General features: G+C 40.2%; 1 protein-coding gene across 1 annotated transcript in view; it reads left to right on the top strand.

Moving 5' to 3' along the window:
• shank1 (SH3 and multiple ankyrin repeat domains 1) overlaps positions 1 to 5,000 on the top strand; it is an 83,550-nt gene that overhangs the window by 57,356 nt on the left and 21,194 nt on the right.

The following is a 5,000-nucleotide window of genomic DNA, read 5'->3' as shown; positions in this document are numbered from 1 at the left end:
ATTTCACCATTCTTTATTTCACCTTATTTAAAATCCAGAGATCATGAATGTGGCAAATCAGGTAAGATGAGGTAGTTAGTAAGTTGACCCATCAACTTAAGTTGACCCCTAGTATCTGGACATATATACTGTATCGTATAAAAGTTAGAGACACTTGAAAAGAGACACTAGCGTGAGCATGCTAAAATAATGAAATAGTATAGTTTTCACCAAACATACATGTGACCTCTTTTTGGCTTTTAGCAGATTCAATTTGCAAATTGTACACTTGTACAGTAAGGTACTTCGAAAGTCAGTTTCAAGCATTTTGGGAAATTGTAATCTTCATGTAATCCTAAATTAAACAAAATTTTCATTTCTGTCAATTGGCCTGTATTTCATAAAGCTGCAAAGTGGTCTGTGACTTTTTACTTTCCTTCTTTAATAGCATAGGCTCAACCAACCCACCCCAACCGCAGCTTATTTTCTCTGAAATACTTCACTATTTTTAAAAACAGTGTTTGTGAAAAAAATAAACTGTGTTATACTTTTGTAAAAAGTATAACATAAATAAATTATATATATTTATGTTTAAAGTGTTATTTCAGAATTGGTTAATTGCCAGTATGTTAATTAGAAAACATGTTAATTAGCTAAATTTGCCTCTAATTGCTATGCCAACAGTTCTCCTCAAAATGTAGCTGTTGGAACCACCAGTTTGAATTACCTCCGTTATCCTTTTTTTGTTATCCTTTATGTTTCCTTGAGACCTTAGTGTGCTAAGAACTCACACAATACGCATCATCAACACAATACTTTTAAAGCATCAAACTAAACAGATCCCAGTGAAGTGCAAAATGTTCGATTTGGCCACATTCAGAACATCATTGGTAATTAAAAAAAAATTAGACACGCCCTTAGTCTGCGTTTAGTTGATGGAAAACTTGTCAATCAAGCATGTGGTTAGGCCTAATACCATTAAACCCTTTGTCCCATTGAGTACTAGGCATATATACAAACATTATTCCAGCGGCTTTTAATGTTTGAATGATGATGAATACATAAAGGAGACTTGCTTCTCAATAATAAATTGTACTATTGTCATGAATAATTATTATGTAAAATCAAGCACCTTAAGAGGAGTTAAATGGTTTGTAACAATATTCAGAATTTTGCTAGCCAATAAAAAGTGAATACTAAAAATCAAGGTAGATCAAGACCAGTTGTTTTGAGCTGTCATATTTTCTCATCTCTCTTACATACTGTACACACTTAGACATGTACATGTAGGCTACAGTCTTAATTTCACATCCTTGATTAGGGATATACAACCCCAAAACAAAAAAAGTTTGGACGTTTTGTAAAATGCCAATAAAAACAGAATGTGATACTATGCAAGTCTCGTAAACCCATATTTAGCAGCAAATAGGACATAGACAACATATCAAATGTTGAAAATGAAAATTTGCACTATTTTACAGAAAATATATGTTAATTTTGAATTTGATGCCAGCAACGTTTCAAAAAAAGTTAGGACGGGAGCATGTTTACCACTGTGCTGCTTCACCTCTTCATTTAACACAATTCTGTAAATGTTTAGGAAATGAGGAGACCATTTGCTAAAGTTTTGAGAATGAAATGTGTCCCATTACTCCCTGATACAGGATTTCAGTTGCTCAACATGGGGTATTCTTAGTCATGTTTTTCATTCCATTATGCACCTAATTTGAGAAAATCTGGACTGCAGACAGGCCATTTTAGCACCTGGACTCTTCCTCTATGGAGAAATACTATTTAAATATGTGCAAAATTTATTTTGCCATTGTTTTCTCTGAAAAGGTCTTCCCTGGAATAGACATGTGGCCTGCATGTTGCTCAAAACCTGTATACTGTACATCATTCAGAATTGATTGTGCTTTGCCAAATGTACAAGATGCCCATGCTGTAGGCACAGATGTTGGGTTTGGAACTGAGCACTAAACCACAAGTTGGAGGTTGGATACTTGGATAGGCTCTCTCCTCTTTAGCCCAGATTCGTCCATGATTTTCAAAGAGAATGGCAAATTTTGATTGGTCTAACCACAGGACCTGTTTCCATGTTTCCTCAGTCCATTTTAAACAAGTTTAGGCCCAGATAAGACAATGGTATTTTCTGTATCATGTCTCAATACAATTTTGGCTGTTACAATTGTGGCTTCAGTTTTTGAATTGAGTATCAAACTGTGCACATAGACAATGGTTTAGTCTCCAAAAGACCACTGCCATCCAATTTGTTTTTCAGCTCTTTCCCTTGTTTGCAAAGATTTCTCTGGATTCTCTAAATGTTTTAATGATTTTATGTCCTGTAGATAATGAACTCCCCAAACATTTTCATGTTAAGAAGCATTAAAATTACTTTGTTTCATAATTTGTGCACACAGGTTTACACAGAGTGATGAATACCCCTACATCTTTACTTCTAAGAGACCCTGCCTCTCTGGGATGCTCTTTTTCATACCCAATCGTGTTGCCAGTTACCCTAATTAGTTGTCAAACATTCCTCCTTTTGTTTTCTTTATCATTACACAACTTTTCCAGCATTTTGTTTAAACATGTTGCTGGTATCAAATTCAAAATTAACATGTATTTTCCATGAAATAGTCAACTTTGTCATTTTCAACATTTGATATGTTGTCTGTGTCCTTTTTGCAACTAAATATGAGTTTAAGAGATTTGCAGATTATTGCATTCTGGTTTTATTCAGATTTTACACAACGTCCCAACTTTTTTGGGGTTGTAGGTTGCCTATCCCTAGAGGACAACTTTAGAAAAAACATATTCATCTTATCACACTCTCTCCTATCATGAATATTTAGCCTCTTTATAATGAGCATGGAGGAATTACAATGGTTTTGGTATTGTGTATTTTATACAAATATTTGATTCGGACATACCTTGCTGCCGTGAGTTTAGAAGGCAGGATTTCTTCCGTTCAGATAGACGAAAAATGTAGATGCCTCCTCTGGCATTGACAATGTGCATCACTGCAAGTAAAGATGATACATCTTCAAGCTTTAATTTGTTAATTTCCTAAACAGATACTAACTGAACTTTATCAGTGGACAGCTAGGCCTAGGTATGATGCTGTATCAGTCAAAAGGAAGTCATCTGTGACTTTTATGATCAGACTTTGGTGACCATGTATTTTGCCAGAGGTATACTTTTTGTCACTAAACAAACAAAGTGTGCACACAATTTTATTGCCACATTGGTATGAAGTGTAAAATTCCAAATTTAAGATGAAAGGGCATATTTAAGACGTGAAAGCACTTAATCATCAATCCACGATTATCATCCAGACATTTCCATCAAAGCCACTGAGAGAGAAGCCGAGAGAAAACTTCCCAGCATCTTTCCAAAGACAAAAATCAGCTCTTTTTGTCCCATGACATGCATACACAATTTGGCAAGACCAGAAAATGATTCAGAGGTATTTTTTGGCAGCCCAAGACAAAAAAAAAAAAAAAAAAAAATGTGTCTCACAATGCGTCACTGCTGCATAATTCACCTGCATTTTTTAATAAGCTTCACGCCAGTGTCATGCTAGTGTTTCAGGAGTGCAGAGTAATGTTGTTGATGACATAATCCCGCCGCTGCTGGCGACTCAGGGCACTTGTGCACCACGCCTCACCGAGGAGCACAACAGAGAGGCAGAGGCGTCAAACAGAGCCAGCCCTTGTCTGTCTGAAACGTTTCCATTTTTATGAATGGGGGGGAAACGTTGATTGAGGGGATACTGTGGCATGTAGTCACTCAATTCCGTCAGGGGTTTTGAGAAGAGGAGAGAGACACATGTACAAATGAGAAAGAGGGAGAGAGAGAGAGGGAATGTCCTTGTGTGTTAGTAGAAATAACTGATATACACGAGCTCTTAATTATTGCAGCATGTGGTGAAAGGTTTGAATGGCCATGTGTGCATCTGTGCACATGTATGGGTGTAATGCGTGTGTGTGCACGTGTGTGCATGTGTGTGCGTGTATGTGTGCGCGCATACGTCTGTGTATGTGTTTGTTCTGATGCATGTTTGCGTAATTCTCTTTATATTCTGTGTGAGTATGAGACAGAGGAATACTCAGCAAACAAACCCAATCACCTCTGGACCCTCTCTCTCTCTCTTTCCCTCTCTCGCTCTATCCTTCTCTCTCTCTGTCTTTCGCTCTCTTGTTCTGTCTCTCTCTCACTCTCTCTCTTCTTCCTTTTCTCTCTCCTGTCTTTCTCTCTATTTAAATTACCTCATTTCTCACTTCTTTTTATGCTAAACCACCTCACTCTCACTCCCCCCCCCCTCTCTCAAACATACTCCCTCCTCTCTCTCTCTCTCTGTCGCAGTCACAGTGAACCATCTCCCTCTCTCCCTCTCCCTCTCTCCCTCTCCCTCTCTCTCGCTCCCTCGCTCTGTCTTAAGTATGATGGGGCTGGGAGAGCCAGGCCCTCGCTCTCACTCTTTCCGTCTCTCTCTCCTCTCCTCCCCTTGCCGCGCCACTCACGCTCGCTGCGATTCTCTCACTGGAAGACGAGAAAGAGGAAGAGGAGGAGGAGGAGGTGGAGGAGGAGGAGATGGAGGGTGAGGAGGAGGTGGCGGCAGAGGAGGAGGAGGAGGTGGAGGAGGTGGTGGAGGAGGGGGCAATGGCGATGGGGGGATGCGGAGAGGAGGACATCTCCCTCTCCCTCTCCCTCTCTTCTTCCTGGCCGTCGCTAGGCCCCATGAACAGGAGCGTCTGGTTCATATACAGGTACGGCTTTTTTCTCCGGCTGGTTTGCCGCTGCTGCGCCGCCGTCCGTCGCAAGAGAGAGGAGAGGCAGGGAGAAGGGAGAATGGGAGGGAGGCATGTCTAGATGGCTGGCTGGCTGGCTGGCTGGCTGGTTGGATGGATGACGGGAGAGAGGAAGAGAGGGAGGGAGAGAGGGAAGGAGAGAGAGGGAGGGGGAGAGAGAGTGGGGGGAAAAGAGAGACAACGATGTGTGTGTGCGTGTGTGTGTGT

This window comes from Alosa sapidissima, chromosome 3, assembly GCF_018492685.1.
Source record: "Alosa sapidissima isolate fAloSap1 chromosome 3, fAloSap1.pri, whole genome shotgun sequence".
NCBI classification, from domain to species: domain Eukaryota; kingdom Metazoa; phylum Chordata; class Actinopteri; order Clupeiformes; family Clupeidae; genus Alosa; species Alosa sapidissima.
The sequence above is the reverse complement of the archived record's forward strand: the minus strand, read 5'-3'. Positions and strand labels throughout refer to the sequence as shown.